The sequence below is a fragment of the Neoarius graeffei genome, chromosome 19 (assembly GCF_027579695.1).
Source record: "Neoarius graeffei isolate fNeoGra1 chromosome 19, fNeoGra1.pri, whole genome shotgun sequence".
Lineage (NCBI taxonomy): Eukaryota > Metazoa > Chordata > Actinopteri > Siluriformes > Ariidae > Neoarius > Neoarius graeffei.
The window spans coordinates 5,177,257-5,198,413 of record NC_083587.1 but is presented as its reverse complement, the minus strand read 5'-3'; the positions used below and the strand labels follow the sequence as shown (position 1 = coordinate 5,198,413).

Here is a 21,157-nt window from a genome sequence, read left to right as displayed (position 1 = left end):
AAGTTGCGTGCTTTTGGCGAATTTGGTTTCTCGCCAGAGACTAATAAATGCACTGGTAAAGCCACGCTATGTAGAGGCATTGTGTGCCCTGTCGTTTGGGTAAGACTGTGGGATAATGCTTCACGTCGGAGTAGGCTACACTCCAATCTGTTGGGATGTACTGCGCTATAAAACGTCAGCTGAGCTTACATTTTACATAGCCCAAATGGCCCATTATTCACATTGCCTACATGACACCAGAGAGAGGAAGAGAATAGAATTGAATGTCTCTGATGACACGTAATCCCAGCACTAATAACACACATCGCACAGCGTCCACGACTTGGTGCAGTACGTAGCAAACAGTTAAATGCCTGGTTTAACTTGCATTGCTAGTCATCTCGTCTCAGTGGTTTAAATGCCTTTCATGACAAGCACTGACTTTCCCATTGCAAAGAGCGAACTTCTGTTTTACATACTTAGTTTGCAGCCTGGGTAACTGTTTATTTGATTCACGTTTTATCCTTTGCTGTCCGGTTCTTATCATAAGTCTGTGTCGTTCTGACCAGAGCCTTTATAACAATCTTGTAAACGTTCTCTGCTCTGACCAAATCACCACCTTCTGGCTATGCCTTCCCAATGTGTGTTAACTGGTAGCCTAGCCCACATAATCTAACACTAGACTGAACACAAAAGCAATCCAATAAAAAAATCTACTTCACTATTTTATATTCAGCAAAGCAAAACAAATCCTTGACAGCGTTAATATATTAACACATTCCACTTCTAGCCACCAACTAGCCTGTACAGATTCTTGCTAGCTGTAGCCTAGCTTTGTTACTTACTTTTCCTTATGCAGCCTCAGGTGACGAACGAAGTTTGATGTGGTTGACTGGCTGTCCGAAATTGTGGCTCCACATGTTCTGCACGTAGCAATGCGTTTGCCATCTGTATTGGAGTATTCTTTAAATCCAAAGGAAATTACGCGGGGAATCATGTTTTTATCCGTCTGTTCATCATTCAGCGTCATCAATGTTCAGCGTCCTCGTTGCCCATCACCGTTTGGTTTTTCATTTGAACCAGTTGAAGTGCTTGAGTGACACCTAGTGCTAGTGGATTGAGCTGCCGTAGCCTAGGACAAGGAGCTACACCGCATTCAAATAATAATGAGTGTACTTGGATTCAAAATCAAGGGGGGGAAAAAAAGAATATTTATACCTGATACGCCAAGTCATTGCAAGCTAAAACTGTCAAGTCCAAGTCAAGTCTCGAGTCAACAGCGTGCAAGTCCGAGTCGAGTTGCAAGTCGTTCCTCATCTAGGGATTTCAAGTCTCAAGTCATCAAAATGGTGACTCGAGTCTGACTCGAGTCCAAGTCACATGACTCGAGTCCACATGTCTGCCCTGTACACACCATCCCCACTGTGAAACATGGTGGTGGCAGTATCATGCTATGGGGATGCTTTTCTTCAGCAGGGACAGGGAAGCTGGTTAGAGTTGATGGGAAGATGGGTGGAGCTAAATGCAGGGCAATCCTGGAAGAAAACCTGTTGGAGGCTGCAAAAACTTGAGACTGGGAAGGAGATTCACCTTCCAGCAAGACAAAGACCCTAAACATACAGCCAGAGCTACAATGGAATGGTTTAGATCAAAGAATATTCATGTGTTAGAATGGCCCAGTCAAAGTCCAGACCTAAATCCCATTGAGCATCTGTGGGAAGACTTGAAAATTGCTGTTCACAGATGCTCTCCATCCAATCTGGTTGAGCTTGAGCTATTTTGCAAAGAAGAATGGGCAAAAATTTTAGTGTCTAGATGTGCAAAGCTGGTAGAGACATACCACAAAAGACTTGGAGCTGTAATTGCAGCAAAAGGTGGCTCTACAAAGTATTGACGCAGGGGGGCTGAAAACTAATGCACATCACATTTTTCAGATTTTTATTTGTTTAAAATTTTGAAGACCATTTATCATTTTCATTTCACTTCACAATTATGTGCTACTCTGTGTTGGTCTATCACATAAAATCTCAATAAAAAACTTTTAAGTTCGTGGTTGTAAGGTGGAAAAATGTGAAAAAGTTCAAGGGGTATGAATACTTTTGCAAGGCACTGTAAGCGAGGAGGAAGTGTGGCTACTGATTATCACCACCTGGGGTCTGCCTGTCAGAAAGTCAAAGATCCATCTGCAAATGGTCATCTGCTCATGAAATCGTTAAATATTTCATCATGATTGCATTTTCTCTGCTCATCCCAAGGCAGTTTTACTTATTAAGTGCAAATTTGCAGCTAAATGCTTTCAAGATCTTGCAACCTGATTTGATTTTGGTTGCTGGTCACAGCCTGTGGTCAGACTGTGAGCTGAGCTTTGTCAGAGATAGCTTTCAGAAAACAGGTTTCGGTGGCCTTTTTGAAGGACACTTTAGCTTCAGAAAATGCTATATGTAACTCAAAGAATGTTGAACCTTGGTCCTATCTACTGAGCTGTGCAGGCTCTAAGATGAGCTATATTGAACCATAGGATATGTATTTTCTTTTAGAACATGAATAATTTTGTCCATCAGCTCACTTTGAAAATGTTACCAGAATTTTGTCCATCAGGTCACTTGGAAAATGTTACCGTTGGAAACAGTTGGTGCATTATGAAATGCAAAATACGATAAAGGAGACTCCAAACACTTGAGCAACTGAAATCCTATAATCAGGCAAAAATGGGACAACATTTCTCTTTCAAAACTACAGCACTTGGTTTCCTCAGTTCCCAAACATTTACAGAGTTTTGTTAAAACAAGAGGTGATGCAGCACAGTGGTAAACATGCCCCTGTCCCAACTTTTTGAAATGTGTTCCTGGCATCAAATTCAAAATTAGCATATCTTTTTCACACAGCAATAAAATTTCTGTTTCGACATTTGATATGTTTTCTTTGGACTGTTTTCAATGAAAGATAGGGTTTTCATGATTTACAAAACAACACATTATATTTTTATTTATATTTTACACAGCGTCCTCACCAGAATTATAATAGTTTTGAAATTTTCATCAGGTTTTTTTAGTTGTCCAGTTTTGTTTTGTTTTGTTTTATTTCAGTTTAGTTCTTTATTCATTTTACAAGTGCATAGGTAGGTTTAGCTTTATTTTGAGGAATTGACTAATTTTAGTTGAGTTTTTAATTTTGTTTAGTTTTTCAGGTCCAGTCACAGATATCCCATAATAACTAGATAGGACACAAGCTGTTTACTGTTTAGCTGCTACTTACATTCTGTTCTCGACTACATCAATGAAAATAGGAATGAAATGAAAGTAGGTGTTTTAACACTGCAATAATGCTCAGCAATAATGAAATTACATGAAAAAGAGGGTATGTGATCACTCTAAACGTATCAAACAGGATTGTTGGCGAGCATGTTTTTCAATTTTTTAGAGCCAACATGAAAGAAATCCATGTTTGTCCAACTAAATGAAGCTGGATATGATGACAGATCAGACTATCATGTATTTTACTGTCAGTCTTTCAAATCCATAATTCTCCTTTTTCCCTTCCAAATCTAAGCTTTATTTTTATATTTTTTTAAAAGTCACTAAATATTGCTTAATTTAAAAGGATTGTAAATAAATGGTGTTTGCATTCCACAGTAATGGACCCAAACCAGCCTTGGCCGATAATGTGGGTGCCCATGAAAGAAAGACATGATAACGGCATAATTTGTTCAAAGATTCCATGTATGACACATAGATGTAGAAAAAGTTTGAGATAGGTATTGAAAGGATCACTAACAATGAATTTGCAGATGTTTTGCTGCAAAGAGAACTAGCATGTAGTGTTCATCTGCTTTCAAATAAATAAATAAAATAGATGAAAAAAACATGGATTTTGGGAAGAGTGAACCGGCCCCTTTAATCATTTCCTTTAAACAGATCAATTAGACAGATTTTTAAACAGATTAAGTAGAGTCTGCTTTTTTTAGCTGCTCACATTAGGACTCACCACAGCAGATCAATTTATAAACCACATATTTGATTCGGCATAGCTTCCCACCCCCAAACACCGGATACAATGTACTCAGGCTTGGGACTAGCACTAAATATGCACTGGCTTGTGCAACCCCAGTGGCTGGTTATTTTTACCTCATCTGTATGTCTTTGAACGTGGAAGGAAACTGGAGCACTCAGAGGAATTCCACACAGATAACATGTAAACTCCACACAGAAAGGCCCCCGTTAGCCATGAAGTTCGAACCTGGAACCATTTTGCTGTGTGGCAACAGTGCAAACTACTACACCTCCACTTGGTCGTTTATTTATTGAGGAAAATGATCCAATGTTACAGATCTGTGAGTGGCAAAAGTATGTGAACCTCTAGGATTAGCAGTTCATTTGAAGGTGAAATTAGAGTCAGGTGTTTTCAATCAATGGGATGACAATCAGGTGTGAGTGGGCACCCTGTATTATTTAAAGAACAGGGATCTATCAAAGTCTGATCTTCACAACACGTGTTTGAGGAAGTGTATCATGGCACAAACAAAGGAGATTTCTGAGGAGCTCAGAAAAAGTGTTGTTGATGCTCATCAGGCTGGAAAAGGTTACAAAACCATCTCTAAAGAGTTTGGACTCCACCAATCCACAGTCAGACAGATTGTGTACAAATGGAGGAAATTCAAGACCATTGTTACCCTCCCCAGGAGTGGTCAAACACAAAGATCACTCCAAGAGCAAGGCGTGTAATAGTCAGAGAGGTCACAAAGGACCCCAGGATAACTTCTAAGCAACTGAAGGCCTCTCTCACACTGGCTAATATTAATGTTCATGAATCCACCATCAGGAGAACACTGAACAACAATGGTGTGCATGGCAGGGTTGCAAGGAGAAAGCCACTGATCTCCAAAAAGAACATTGCTGCTCATCTGCAGTTTGCTAAAGATCATGTGGACAAGCCAGAAGGCTATTGGAAAAATGTTTTGTGGACGGATGAGACCAAAATAGAACTTTTTGGTTTAATGAGAAGCATTATGTTTGGAGAAAGGAAAACACTGCATTTCAGCCTAATAACCTTATCCCATCTGTGAAACATGGTGGTGGTAGTATCATGGTTTGGGCCTGTTTTGCTGCATCTGGGCCAGGACGGCTTGCCATCATTGATGGAACAATGAATCCTGAATTATAGCAGCGAATTCTAAAGGAAAATGTCAGCACATCTGTCCATGAACTGAATCACAAGAGAAGGTGGGTAATGCAGCAAGACAACGACCCTAAGCACACAAATCGTTCTACCAAAGAATGGTTAAAGAATAATAAAGTTACTGTTTTGGAATGGCCAAGTCAAAGTCCTGACCTTAATCCAATGGAAATGTTGTGGAAGGACCTGAAGTGAGCAATTCATGTGAGGAAACCCACGAACATCCCAGAGTTGAAGCTGTTCTGTACGGAGGAATGGGCTAAAATTCCTCCAAGTCGGTGTGCAGGACTGATCAACACTTACCGCAAATGTTTAGTTGCAGTTATTGCTGCACAGGGGGGTCACACCAGATACTGAAAGCAAAGGTTCACATACTTTTGCCACTCACAAATATGTAATATTGGATCATTTTCCTCAATAAATAAATGACCAAGTATAATATTTTTGTCTCATTTGCTTATCTGGGTTCTCTTTATCTACTTTTAGGACTTGTGTGAAAATCTGATGATGTTTTAGGTCAGGGGTTTTCAAATTGTGGGAGAGTCAGCCCCCCCTCGGAGAGCAAATAAACAACAGCGCCCCCCCTTTACAAATTTTGTTGTTGCTATACTCAGGGGTTTTCAAAGTGTGGGAGAGTCAGCCCCCCCCTCGGAGAGCAAATAAACAACAGCGCCCCCCCTTACAAATTTTGTTGTTGCTATACTTAATGTTCCATTCGTATTTTTAAAAAATGGTTGTTGTACACATTATTTTTTTTTCTTTTTCACATTTTAAACATCTGTGCTTTTTAAAACATCTTGTTTTACACATTTTAAACATCCCATAGCATCGTTAGCTAGCACCTCTTGGCAGACAACACACTGTGGCAGTGGAGCATCTTCAGATCCAGTCCATGAAATTCCAACCTTTAAATAATCGTGGTCATACTTCCTTCGTTTTCCAGTCCCCCAGGATTCCGCGGGCTTTTTTTGTGATTGTTGTGGGCTAAAATGTCTGATGTTGCGGGGGGGTTTTCCAAAAAAATTGCGATGAAAGTTGCGGTGTTTTTTAGGTTTTTGTTGCGATTACATTGCGGGAGGAAGTGAAAGTTGCGAGAAATTGTTGCGATTTTCTCTTTTTGTGATTAAAATTGAGTGATATGTTAAATATTAAGTTATTACTGAAAAACTATTGATTAAAAAAACAAAGAGAAATGGTCCTATAAACAACTTTACCAATATAAAAGATTACCAGGACTACAAAAATGCAGAAAAATAGGCTTTACTTATCCAAATGCACCTGTTGGTTCAAAAGTTAAAGTGCATAGAACCTCACAGCACAACATGAAGTTACCTTAAAATATAATATAAATGCCTCAGCTTTTATGTAAGAAAAAAAAACTATTAATACTAGTACTGTGTGCAGGCAGTCTCTCCTGAAGACTAAATTAAACAAAAATTATAAACTAATAAAATAAATGGCTCAGGCTTCATAGAAGAAAAAAACAATTTGAACAGAATCTCACAGTATGATGCTGAAGCTGCCTAAACAATGGAAAATAAAATACCATTTTGGCAAAAATGTTGGCATCCATTAATTTCTTGTATTAAGTAAAAAAAAAATAAAGTGCACAGTCCTTCAGTGTAAACATAACACACTTTCAGTGTTGCCAGATACTGCTGACGTTTTCCAGTCCAAAATATGTTCAAAACCCGCCAAAATGCACTTGAAATCGCCCAATCTGGCAACACGACGCGCATGCTGCTTCTCTTGAACGTTAACATGGAAGTAAGGCGGAAGGTAGTTTGTCGACGTCACCTCAAGACGACGCCAACGATTGGTCAAATTTGCGGGAAAGTTGTGGTGATTGGATATAATTGCAACTCCGCCCTGAATTTGCGGGGATTGGTTGAATTTGCACTGAAGTTGCAAATCGCAACATCCTGGAGGCTCTGTTTTTTTGCTTGGCCCAGACTTTGTCTCCTCACTCACTGTAGCTTTAGGTACTAAAAACTGATCCATTTTGTCTCTCACGTTGCGCCCCCCCTGAAGAACTCTGGCGCCCCCCAGGGGGGGCGCGCCCCACACTTTGAAAAGCCCTGTTTTAGGTCATATTTATTCAGAAATATAGAAAATTCTAAAGGGTTCACAAATTTTCAAGCACCACTGTATGTGATAGGTCAGAATTTCAGCTTTTATTTCTTGATATTTACATCTATATATGTTAACAGAATGGTGTTGGGATTTTTGCACAGTCAAATGCAGGGACTTTCAGGTCAAGTCAAGTTTATTTGTTTAGCTCTTTTAACAATAAACACTGCCGCAGCATCACAGAATTTAATGACTTAAAACATGAGCTAATTTTATCCCTACTCTATCCCCAATGAGCAAGCCTGTGGCAACAGTGGCAAAGAAAAACTCCCTCAGATGACATGAGGAACCAGACTCAAAAAGGAACCCATCCTTATTTGGGCAACAACAGACACCATGACTATGACATTAACGGTTTTAACATGAAGTCAGTTTCGTTGATGTTATAAACTCTTCATTGATGGAAACTTGAGTGCAAAACTGTTCATGACAACTGCAGTCCTAAAGTTAACAAGTAAACTGTAGTCCTCAGCCATAAAAGCATTACTGTAAGTGTCCAGAGCATCCTCCAAGTGTGACTTTCAACTGTCCACATGGGGCCGTCCTCCACAGGAGCGATGCGATGAGACTCCAACCAGACACAGGACACCAGGATGGATCAGGCAGGTATGAGGAGCAGAAGAGTTCAGCATCTCGATCCCAGGACTGACAAGAAACTCAGAGGGAAAGATCGGCGGGGGAGCGAGAGAAACCGCAGGTTGTTAGGTATGCCCAATATCACCTGAATAAGTAGGAACAGTATACATATTGCACTGAGTACAAGCAGGGACTCTGGCAAAAACTAACTATGACAGCATAACTAAAAGGGGAGAGCCAGAAGGTAACACAGGCATGAGGGAGCCCCGGGACATAAAACAGCCAGCCACTATATCATCAACAGACTCGAGTGAGCAAGTGAGTGGGGGACTGACAGCATCCATACATCCCAGTTTACCAAAGACTTTATGTCTGAGGACCCTCCAGATCTACACCTTTACCTCATAAACAGAATTAACAAAAGGTTTGACTAAACAGATATGTTTTCAGCCTAGACTTAAATGCTGAGACTGTGTCTGATTCCGGAACATTACTTGGAAGGCTGTTCCATAACTGTGGGGCTTTGTAAGAAAAGGCTCCGCCCCCTGATGTAGCCTTCACTATACGAGGTACCAGCAGATACTGTAGCTTGCACCTTTTGATCTAAGTAGGCATGGTGGGTCATAGAGGAGCAGAAGTTCACTCAGGTACTGTGGCGTGAGACTATTCAGTGCTTTAAAGGTCAATAGTAGTATTTTATAATCGATACGAAATTTGACTGGGAGCCAATGTAGTGTGGATAAGACAGGGGTGATGTGGTCATATTTTCTAGTTCTAATAAGGACTCTTGCTGCTGCATTTTGAACTAACTGGAGCTTGTTTATGCACTTATTGGAACATCCAGACAGTAAGGCGTTACAATAATCCAACCTGGAGGTAACAAAAACATGAACTAGTTTTTTTCCGCATCATGTAGTGACATTAAATTTCTTATCTTAGCAATATTTCTGAGATGAAAGAAAGCTATCCAGGTAATGTTATCAATGTGATTTTCAAATGAAAGACTGGGGTCAATAACCACTCCGAGGTCTTTTACTGCTGCACGTAAAGAAACAGAAAGGCCATCCAGAGTTACTGTGTAATCAGAAAACTTACTTCTAGCTGCATGTGGTCCTAGTACAAGTACTTCAGTCTTGTAGGAGTTAAGCAGAAGGAAGTTAATAAGCATCCGGTGTCTAATGTCCTTCACACATTCCTCAATTCTATTAAGTTGGTGTCTCTCATCAGGTTTTGCAGAAACATACAACTGTGTGTCATCAGCATAACAGTGGAAACTAATACAATTGTGGGTGCAATCAGTTAAATATTGAAATTAAGTGATCAATCTCGTTAAATCAGTCTCATTAAATTTTGAAGGTTAATAATTAAAATGAATCAATCCCATTGAATCGTTTACTTTGACTCATTTGAATTGAATCATACCATAGAATCAGTCTCATTTGAAGTGAATCATTCAGTGAATCGTTCAGTGAATCACTTAGTGAGTCATACAATGAATCATTTAGTGAATCATTTAGTGAATTGTTCAATGAATCATTTAGTGAATCATACCATTAATCCTGGATAAATTACCAAACAGCTAGATTATGGTATATTTCAAATTATTATGATCACTTACCATATTACATAACTTATATGCACCTTTTGAATTATTTGAGAAGATTGGGGACTTCATATATCGTTCACACAAATAAACACAGTTTGTTTAATAAATGAATTTATTATAACAAAGATAAAAATAATAAATCAATATATACAAGCAGTGAGGTGTGTATATACATGTGTGGTGTGTGTGTGTATGGCCTAGCTTGTTGCTAGCTAAAACAAAGGAATGTTATCCAAGTAGAACAAAGGATTAGCTCTGTTGCTAATGTGTGCTTGTGTGTGTGTATGAAGGACTTGACCATGTGTTTAGCCTCGTGTAGCTAACTACACGTGGTGGAGGCCTAGATTAGCCTTGTGTTGCTAGTATGTGTTTGTGAAAGGCCCTATGGCCTAGCTAAAGTGTGTTTGTTAGGCCTGGTGAGGCCTACTGAGCACGTGTTGCTAAAGACAAAGGAAAGCTATCTAAAGTGTATCAGGCCTGGTCAGGCCTGTTGAGCACGTGTTTTCTCAGTAACAAAAAGATTCCACACTCATAACATTACCAAACTCACTGAAGCCTTGATAAGGTCAAAATGTATGATAAGGAAATGAAGGTGTTAGTCAGAATAAGAAAGCATGCACAGCCTATCTATTAAACAATTGAGAGAACATAGAACCAAAATAAATCAACACGCTGCATGTCTAACAGTGTAACAGATAAACCTGGGTTTAAATTCACACTATTTCAATAAAAGCAAATTCCTAAGACTATCTTAATTATGCCCAAATGCCAAAATCTTACTTAATCCTGCCTTTAGCAAGATATGAAGAACTATTCGCCGGTGTAGTTTCGGGCCTCGCCGTGGGAGCACGTGAGCCGCTCGTGATGGAGGCGTAGAAAACTTTCGGGTCCAGCGGAGCACTTGGGTGGTTCCCGTGGAAAGCAGAGGATCCTTGGTCCGAACCTCAGCATTCGTGAGGAAAAGTCTCTGATCAGAATAAGATGCACAGCGCTTTTGAGTTAAAAAGGATTCAATTGCTTCTTAACTTTTAACTGCCTGGGCTGCAGTCATGACGTCACTTCTAATACAAGTAAACTGGTTGTAACTCAGGTTGAGTTTAAAGATCGCGCGACTCTAGAGTTTACCTTTGCCAAGGGTAAGAAAGAAAATCGCGCTGATTGATGGATCTTGCAAGAAAGAAGACGTCTTTTTGGGTGGAGAGCATCCCTTTTGTGCGTCTAGACTCGTTGAAATCCGGACGCGAGAGACAAAGATGGCGGAGCTTCCGCTTGGACTTACGCACTCATGGCAGACTGACGTAGATGATCCCGCCCATGTGTGACGTAGGTCACGCGGAAGTTGCCTGGGAATTGTAGTTCTGACACAAGATGGCGGCATGATACCTACAACAATGTTTACGAATAATATCACCCAGAGGTAACATATATAAGGAAAAAAGCAGTGGACCCAAGACAGAACCTTGTGGAACACCAAACTTTACCTCAGTATGTCTAGAAAAAGCACCATTTACATGAACGTACTGATAGCGATCAGTAAAATAAGAGCTGTGCCAGGAGAGGGCCGTTCCCTTAACTCCCACAACATTTTCTAGTCTATCCAGAAGAATGGAATGATCAGGGGTATCAAATGCTATACGAAGGTCAAGCAACACAAGCAGCGAGACACAGCCCTGATCAAACACCAACAGTAGGTCATTTACTACTTTAACCAGTGCTGTCTCTGTGCTACGTATGATGAGGTCTAAATCCTGACTGATACGTTTCATGGATGTTATTCCAATGTAAATATAAGCATAACTGCTGTGCCACAGCTTTTTCAAGGATCTTGGAGATAAAGGGGAGGTTTGATATTGGACAGCTGACAGGGATCAAGGTCAGGTTTTTTAATCAGGGGTTTGATAACTGCTAGTTTAAAGGATTTAGCTACATAGCCAATCCTAAGAGAAGAATTTATTATTTTTAGAAGTGGTTCAATTACTTCGGGTATTATCTGTTTGAATAGACGTGTCAGTAAGGGATCTAGTACACAAGTTGAGGCTTTTGATGCAGAGACTAATGAAAGTAATTCAATTTCTCTAAGGGGAGTAAAACATTCTAATTGGTGATCTGATACAGTTATATTGTTAACTACAGGGTCACTTACATTGTCTGACCTTAAAATAGTAGTTTGAGTCTTTTGTTGGATATTCTCAATTTTGTCATTAATGAAATTCATGAAGTCGTTGCTACTACATACTGCAGGTGTGCATGTGTCTATAGTGGACTTATTCCTGGTTAATTTTGCTACAGTATTAAACAGGAATCTAGGATTATTTTTGTTATCTTCTATTAGGGAGGGGAGATAAGTTGATCTAGCAGCACTAAGAGCTTTTCTATACTTCAGGAAGCTCTCCTTCCACAGTAATTTGAACGCTACCAATTTTGTTTGATGCCATTTACATTCCAATTTTCGAGTGGTCTGTTTTAAAATGTGAGTGTCTTCATTATACCAGGGTGCTAATTTTTTGTCTCTGAACATTTTCCTTTTAAGAGGAGCTACATTATCTAAAGCAGCGTTTCTCAACCTATTTTCAGTCATAGCACCCTTCATTCATTATCTCTAGCCGCTTTATCCTTCTACAGGGTCGCAGGCAAGCTGGAGCCTATCCCAGCTGACTACGGGCGAGAGGCGGGGTACACCCTGGACAAGTCGCCAGGTCATCACAGGGCTAACACATAGACAACCATTCACACTCACTTTAGAGTCACCAGTTAACCTAACCTGCATATCTTTGGACTGTGGGGGAAACCAGAGCAAACCCACACGGACAACATGCAAACTCCACACAGAAAGGCCCTCGCCGGCCCCGGGGCTCGAACCCAGGACCTTCTTGCTGTGAGGTGACAGCGCTAACCACTACACCACCGTGCTGCCCTAGCACCCTTCAGAAGTATGCAAATTCTCAAGGCACCCCCATGTAAAATATACGCAGTCACACTGACCATAGGCTGACTCCAGCAGTGATGTTGTGACATGGGAAGGGGGGCTGTGAAACAAATTTTGATGATGCATGAGGCGGCAATGATCTACATTAGTGTAACTATCATTTTTTGGAATTTTAATTCATTTTATTTCTTTCAGTGTTAGAATATATAATTTTTGACAGCAGCCCTAATGAAGCCAGATGGCACCCCAGGGTGCCACGGCACCCCGGTTGAGAAAGGCTGATCTAAAGTATGGTGGAATATTGACTCTAAGCATTCAGTTGCCTGATGAAGTTCTGCAGGGGCCGACAGTGACCCAGTCAAAGTTGATAACTCTGGGAGATCATTTATAAAGCTCTGTGCAGTAGTTGACGTGAATGTACATTTAATACAGTAGTGTGGTGAAGTGCATATATTATTACTCAGACATATTTTGAAGGAGATGAGATAATGATCTGAGATAACTTCAGACCATGGAAGTATGACTATATTTTCTACATTTAACCCAAATGTTAGTATTAGATCGAGGGTGTGACCACCATTATGGGTTGGTCCTATGACATTCTGATTAATCCCTACTGAATCTAAAATGGACACAACCACTGTTTTCAAAAGGTCTTCTGGGTTATCGAAGTGAATATTAAAATCTCTGACAACTAAAGTTTTGTCTAAGGAAATAACCAGATCTGAGATAAAATCTGCAAATTCAGAAAGAAACTCAGAATATGGCCCCAGGGGCCTGTAAATAATAAGTCACCATGAACCTGTTTTTTTTTTTTTGATGCCTTCTTTCCAGTAGAATATTGTGAATGGAATCATTGTAATAGTCATAAATCATGGTGAAATAAACAAAGGATTTTCTTGCTAGTTATGGTAGTGGACACAGTGTAGCATCTCTCCTGGGAATCACAGGTCCTACTCCCTAACTTGAATCACATACCAAGACAATGAAGTTACGGCCCTTGTTGAAATCAATAAAATCAGTAAAGCCATACAGATTTTGTGAAGAAAGCAAAGGTAACATGAACCTGCATTCATGCAGATATCTAATAGAATAGGGGCTAATAGGGGCTTCATGCCCTGAATAGAAAGATGGCCAAGATGTCTTTTGTTTCCCCTTCACATGACCAGCTATTGATGCTGGTCATTTGAGGTCAAGGCCTATGTCACAGTGGCCTAATTGATGAGGCACTGGACTCTTCAGCCAGTGTTTGTGTGTCAAATTTGATGAGAGAAAGGCTTTGTCCAGAGACTTTTGAAATTCGCGATTGCATGTCTTAAGCAGAGAGGAGCAAGCAGATTTCTTCTAACACCAAAATTTCCACGATCCCATTAATTGAGAGTACACACAAGGATGCTGCAGAAGCATGGCTGGAAATGATTGCTAAAGAAGAGGAAGCAAATCAGTAGTAAAAATGTGTCAGTCCATTTCAGTCCAGACAAATCCAGGTGTTTCCAGTTTCTTTTCTTCTGTCCCATGTCAATTTGCGCCACATATAGGGACCATTACAGCAATAGAGACAGGTTCCTAGCACTTCATCCTCCCCTGTCATTTGCCATCAGTCTTCTCATGTTGGACTTTTCAACATAAGTTTCACAAATGCCTCATCTGCGACGATCCATGTCCCATTTGAAAACATTCACCTGTACAACTGGGTTTGGGAATGCCTCATCATGCAACAGTCTTAGTTTATTGCACAAGTGCACGATGGACTTGTCAGGATTACTCGAAATCATTTTTGTCAACCATTGCATGCTTAGTCCTGGGTCATCAATCTCAGGCAGCCCTGCTGTCATGACAGAATAGCCAAAGGGGCCCCACCAATGGTGCCAGTTGTCCACAACCCTTCATCAGCTGTCCATTGCTAGCGATGATGCCTGCTTCATTAGGATGCATAGAAACGCAGATGGGCCTCAAGGCCCATATCAGAGCGACAGAGTCGTCCGCAGCGGTGGCATGAATGGCCCAGTTGAGGTGCTATGGAATGTCTAGTTTCGTGAGCTCTCCTATACTCCCTTTGATGCTTATCTTCAATTTCAGACACTGAGCTTTTAACTTTGCTTCGCTATGTTGCTCTAACCGAGGCATCCCTTTCCCACGTCTGATCGATAATGATGGCATTCTTCATGTTCCTCTTCCAAATGTCTTTGTACCTCAGTTTCTGTCCTCCTTGTTTCTGTCAGCCGCTTTCCTGGGCTTAGTTCTCCGTAGAAAATGGTTTTGGGTAATTGCGTGTCAAGCATGTGCCAGACGTATCCAGCCCAACAAAGTTGGGAGGCTGTGATGAGGGTTTCCACGCTTACTGTTTTGGCTCGCCTGAGGACTTCTACATCGGGGACCTTGTCCTGCCATTTTATTTTGAGGATTTGATGCAGGTGTCGCAGTTGTAGCCTGGTCAGATACTTGAAGTGTTTACCATAGAGTGTCATACATTCGTTGGCATAAAGCAGAGGTGATAAGACTGCGGCGTTGTATACTTTCAACTTGCTGGTTCTCTTGATGTCATGGTGAGACCATAGTTGCTTTTGTAAAGCACCGAAGGCTTTGGTGGCAGCTTGAATCCGGCGGTCTACCTCCAAGTTTGATGAGTTGGTGTTGTGCATCTGCTTAACTCACTCCCATCCTCATGAAGTGCTTCGAGCGGCTAGTCATGAGGCATATCAAGTCTGCCCTCCCCCCCGCCATGGATCCTTTCCAGTTTGCATATCATTCCAACCGTTCGACCAATGATGCCATCTCCACTGCCCTCCACTCAGCCCTCACCCACCTGAAGACAAAAGACTCATATGTCAGAATGCTGTTCATAGACTTTAGCTCAGCATTCAACACAATCATTCCTCAGTAGCTCATTCACAAACTGGACCAGCTGGGACTCAACACCTCCCTGTGCAACTGGCTGCTGGACTTCCTGACAGGGAGACCACAGACTGTACGGGTTGGCAGCAACTCCTCCAGCACCATCATACTGAACACAGGGGCCCCCCAAGGATATGTGCTAAGCCCCCTCCTCTTCTCTGCTGACCTACAACTGCACACCAACATCCAGCTCAAATCTCTTCATTAAGTTTGCGGATGACACAACTGTGGTGGGTCTCATCAACAATGGCGATGAGACAATCTACATGAGTGAGGTGAGCCACTTGGCCATGTGGTGCAAGGACAATAATCTCCGTCTGAACGTGGAGAAGACAAAGGAGATTGTTGTGGACTTCAGGAGAGAGCACACCCAGCATGCTCCACTATCTATCGACGGTGCTGCAGTGGAGGGGGTGAGCAGCACCAAGTTTCTGGGTGTGCACATCTCTGAAGACCTGTCCTGGAGCAACAACACCGCATCACTGGCCAAAAAAGCCCAACAGCATCTGTACTTCCTCCGCAAACTGAGGAGAGCAAGAGCCCCGGCCCCCATCATGCACACATTCTACAGAGGCACCATCGAGAACATCCTGACCAGCTGCATCACCGTGTGGTACGGCACCTGCACCGTGTCCTGCTGCAAGACTCTGCAGCGCATCGTGAGAGCAGCTGAGAGGATCATTGGTGTCCTTCACCCTTCTCTTATGGATATCTATAACTCCCGCCTCACCCGCAAAGCCATCAGGATTGCAGGTCCCCACCCACCCATCTCACAGCCTCTTCAGTCTGCTGCCATCGGGGAGGAGACTGCGGAGTCTCTGGGCCAAAAACCAGCAGGCTCAAGAACAGTTTCTTTCACCAGGCGGTCAGGAGGCTCAACTCCCTCCCTGTTCTGCCCCTCCTCCCCCCTCTGCCCCCTGCCACAGATTCTGCTCGCACACCCCCTTTCAGCATCTGACATGTCATCCTCACAGTTTCCCCCCCAACACACACACACACATACATCTCATTGTTCATTAACACACTGAACTCAAGGATCGCACATCTCACTTTACCTCGCTCATTTGCACTATTCCACACTACCTCATCTTAACAGCTGCTAGTTTGTTTATACTGCTTATTTCATGTTTCATGTTTACCTGCTATACCTCAAGTGCCCTTGACTGTTTGGTTATTTGAACCAATTTATGTGTGTGTGTGTTTGTGTGTGTATCAGAATCAGAAGCACTTTATTGCCAGGTATGTTACACACACGTGGAATTTGACTCAGGTTCGACTTAGCTTTCATAGTACAGACAGAAAAAAGTATAGAAAGAAAAACATACACACACACACACAGAGAGTCTCACTGCAGAGAACTCCAAGGGGAGAATTGCGTTTCTACAGCAACGGCCTTGAGGCAGTGCTGGCTAGGGAGCCAAGATAAGATTGGAATTTGTTTAGACTTAAGATGGGTAGACGTGTCCTTTTTCGCCTAACCAGCTTGTCCATTCTGGCCACCAAAATGATCCATTTCTCTTTGCAAAGCCATCAACTTCTCCCTGATGTTATCCATGTTGCGATTCAAGTTCTGAATAGCTACAGTCTGAGTGCTAACAGCTCTGCCCACCACTTCGATCATATCGGGCAGCTTTGTGGGGCTTAGAACAGCTGCCACCATTAACTGATTTCCTCGATACACCAGGGCAATGCAAAGCCCAATCAGCAAAAATCCTGTGATCATGGTTCCGAATAGGTAAATATCCTCAATGTCCTCCACGGAAAGAATCGCCAAGCACACCACACGCCACTTCTCCCAGGCATTCATGGTGTATCCGGCTGCAAACGTTCCGTCAGAACAAACAGGTTCCCCCAAACCTAGACTTCGAGTCGAGAAGATTGTGTCAATTGTGTGAAGTGACCAGTTGATCAGATCCATAATTTCGATTAGGAGAGCAGTGCAGAAAGGGTCTCTCAGACAAGACGAGTCCACAGAAGCAAAGCAGGAGAGAGGCTTGTCAGGAAGGGAGAGGCTGAGAAAATGAGAGATGAGAGGAAAAAACACCCACACATTTCGCTCCTATCAGGACAGGACTGTGTAGGCATTAAAAAAAAAACCCTCAGCGCAGCATTCTGTGAAGCACAGAGAAGAATTAACACAACAATTACACAAAAACATAGAAAGTACGAGAGAGCAAAGTCCCGTGGCAGCCGTCTGCAGCGCCATCTTGGATGAAATATATATGAGTGTTTAGTCTACATCTAGTTCATATCTAGAGTGTTTATACTGTTTATATTGTCTGTTTGAGTGTTTAGTCTGTGTGTAGTTCTTATCTAGTGTTTACACTGTTTATATTGTCTGAGTGTTTAGTCTATGTCTTGTTCTTATCTAGTTCTTATCTAGTGTTTATACTGTTTATTTATACTGTTTATATTGTTTGAGTGTTTAGTCTATGTCTAGTTCCTATCTAGAGTGTTTATACTGTTTATATTGTTTGTTTGGGTTTTTTTTTCAATTATTCTATTTTTATTTATTGCATTGCCTGTTTGCACTGTGGGTCAGAGAGGACTGATATTTCATCTGTGCTGTATGTCGAGCATGTATAGCATAAAGTTGACTTGACTTGACTTAATGCCTGTAATGTAATATAATGGAATGTGATCTCAGAAATAAAATTTCTGCTTGCTGCATACATTTGACAAGGGCCAAAGGCTGTATCCGACTGCATGGAAGAAGCCATGAGTTAAACCCTGTAGCGCATGCTGAAATAGCTCAGTAGGGAGAGTCTTAGATTGAAGGTCCCTGATTCAGTCCTGGGTTTCAGAATTGATGGTTTGTGTACACCTTTGACCAAGTGGGTGCTAATTTTTTTGCCAGAGAGAGGTCAGTATATGGCAGTAATTTGATGGTAAAAACAATCTTGTAGCTGTGTCTTGGTTCCATGGTGTAATGGCTAACACTCTGAATCCAGTGGTCTGAGTTCAACTCTCAGTGGAACCTATGAAGCTGTTGTTTGCACCTCTTGAAATAATATATTTCAAATGAAGGCTACTTTTGAGCAAGCTTGCATATCCCAAACCCTTTGTTTCCATCAACATGGAACAAGTTCTCTTCAAGATAGGTATGGTCCACTTCTGCAATTTTGGATCTGAGGTTTATTCCAGTACCATCACAGTTTCAATAATATTGGGCACTATAGGTCTGGATTTGGGTGCAACATGTTGGCTCGGGGAACATTAGAACAGTTGGCAGTGGCACGGTGGTGTAGTGGTTAACGCTGTCACCTCACAGCCAGCATGTTCTGGGTTTGAGCCCAGTGACTGATGGGGGCCTTTCTGTGTGGAGTATGCATGTTCTGCCTGTGTAGGTTTCCTCTGGGTGCTCTGTTTTTCCCTGCAGTCTGAAGACATGCAGGTTAGGTTAATTGGTGGGACTAAATTGAGTGTAGGTGTGAATGGTTGTTTGTCTTTATGTGTTAGTCCTGTGATGATCTGGTGACTTGTCCAGTGTGTACCCTGCCTCTCGCCCATAGTCAGCTGGGATAGGCCCTACCTTGCTTGTGACCCTGCACAGGATAAGTGGTTACAAATAATGGATGGATAGATGGATGGAAAGTGTAATTGGCTGTGCCCCTAGAACCAATTCAGAGTGATAACTGCCCATCAATGTTTAACTCACTTGGTCTGCTCACATGGTGTGATGGACCATCCATTGCACCCTCTGTTGCCACATTGGATTGTGTGGGTTGGGCTGCAAACAAGCTCAAGTTCTGTTCAGATCCTGTGCCCTTTAAATGAAAAACACCTGATTCAGTCCCCTCAGAATGAAATAGTGGTCAACTGGTGAATTCTCACTACGGACTTTCTGGAAAAGCAGTCAGCTAATGACTGTATTATTTAGTGGTGAATAAGAGAAGAGAAAATACAAAGAAAAAGACCATCTATCTGTCTTTCATACCCTAACAATGGCTACTACCTTCCTGGATCCTTTGGTAATTGCTATGTTTTGGAGTGGTTTTGAGTGATTCAAGCAATTAAAGATACATTTTAGAGTTTATGAAATTAAAGTTACTTTCAAAATGAAGCACAATTAGATGAACTGAAAAAGGACCACTGATTTTTAAGAGATTCATAAGTGCTTCTCTTTGAGGCAATCTCATGTGTGTATATGAATTTCCTGCGTCCTGCAATCAGTTGAGTTACTGTATTTCAATGACACATTCAGATACAAGGAATTGATTGACATTTTGCGAAACAACCAGAGAATCTCTTGTTTTGGAGAACATTTCCCTCACCAGAAAAAGGTTTCCCCCATCCTGAAAACAACAGGACCTGTAAAGGAGGGAACTGGCCAGTACAGGGATCAAACATGTGACCTTGGCATTATTAGCACCATGCTCTAACCAACTGAGCTAACTAGCCAAGAAAAAGAAATGTCATGGCTGCTGAGGTGCTTCACTAAATAGTGATGAGGCGGTGACTTTCCCTTGAACAGATATCTTTTCTCTTCATTATTGTTTTGAAGCCCTCAGTTTGACCCACTCACATATTTACACAGGGGGATGAAAATCCCAACATCCAGTCTGAAAAACATATTCTATCTACTGAGCAAAGTCAGCATGGATAGCTTTAACAATGTGAAAGAAGGATGCACACCTACTTCCCTTCTTCAACATGGTGGTCCAAAAGCCACCATGTGCTCTGAAGAACCACTTCTTGCTAACCTTGACCCAACTGCTCTCACTGAACAATAAAGCAACATCTGCTTCCTGAAACATGCGTCAAAAGAAGGAGAAGCAGGCCAAGGATCCCATGTCAGGAAATTAGGTAGTTTTAAAAGACTGGAGCCTTGAAGATCACCGAGGAAAAGGCTTCTTCCTGTCCTGAAAACAACACATCCAATAAAGGATGGAAATGGCTGGTACAGGGATGCTTTTATGGCTGAGGACTACAGGTGACTGGCTAACTTTCGGACTGCAGTTGTCATGAACAGTTTTGCACTCAAGTTTCCATCAATGAACAGTTTATAACATCAACAAAACAGACTCGATGTTAAAAATTTTATAATCACGCTATCTTTTATCACGCAAATGAGCTTCTTCAAAAAAAGCTTCTTTTCACAGTCTGACCATGGGCTGTGACCAGCAACCAAAATCAAATCAGGTTGCAAGATCTTGAAAGGATTTAGGTGCAAAGTTGCACTTAATAAGTACAAACTGCCTTGGTATGAGCAGATAAAATGCAATCATGATGAAATATTTTATGATTTCATCAGCAGATGACAATTTGCAGATGGATCTTTGACTTTCTGACAGGCAGCTAATTGGACAGGTGGTGATAATTGGTAGCCACACTTCCTCCTCACTGATCCTGAACACAGGTGCACCACTGGGCTGTGTGCTCAGTCCCCTCATGTACTCCTTGTTCATCCATGACTGTACTGCTAAATACAGCACCAACATCATCAACAAGTTTGCTGATGGCACAACCATCTTGGGCCTCCTTACGGACAATGATGAGACAGCATGCAGAGAAAATATAATAGAGGGCAGCACAAGTTGCTTGGAAACCATCCACGAAGGCAGAAAACCCTTTTGCCTTCTTACACTCACAGCTAATATACCCTCCTGGGCAGGGAATTGAACACTGGTCTTCTGCATGACAGGCAGAGATACTGGCCACTATACTTATGAGGACAAAGGTCACCACCTTGTATAGATCATGGACAGTTCCGAAAATCTTAAAAAAAAAAAGACAAGGAATGACCCTTTCAGCCTTGACTTTGCTCCATTTTGGCAATCAGTCAGGGATTATAATGCATTGGACCTGAAATGCACTGGGGTTCTTTTCGGTGCAAGCTGAACCCTGCCTTCAAGGTGTTAGCTGGTGGTGTC

The 21,157-nt window shown here is 41.8% G+C and overlaps 1 non-coding gene across 1 annotated transcript; it reads right to left on the bottom strand.

Moving 5' to 3' along the window:
• Nucleotides 1-19,611: 19,611 nt before the first annotated feature.
• Nucleotides 19,612-19,685, bottom strand: trnai-aau (transfer RNA isoleucine (anticodon AAU)). The gene has a single exon. It is a non-coding gene; the product is annotated as a tRNA-Ile (tRNA).
• Nucleotides 19,686-21,157: the final 1,472 nt, after the last annotated feature.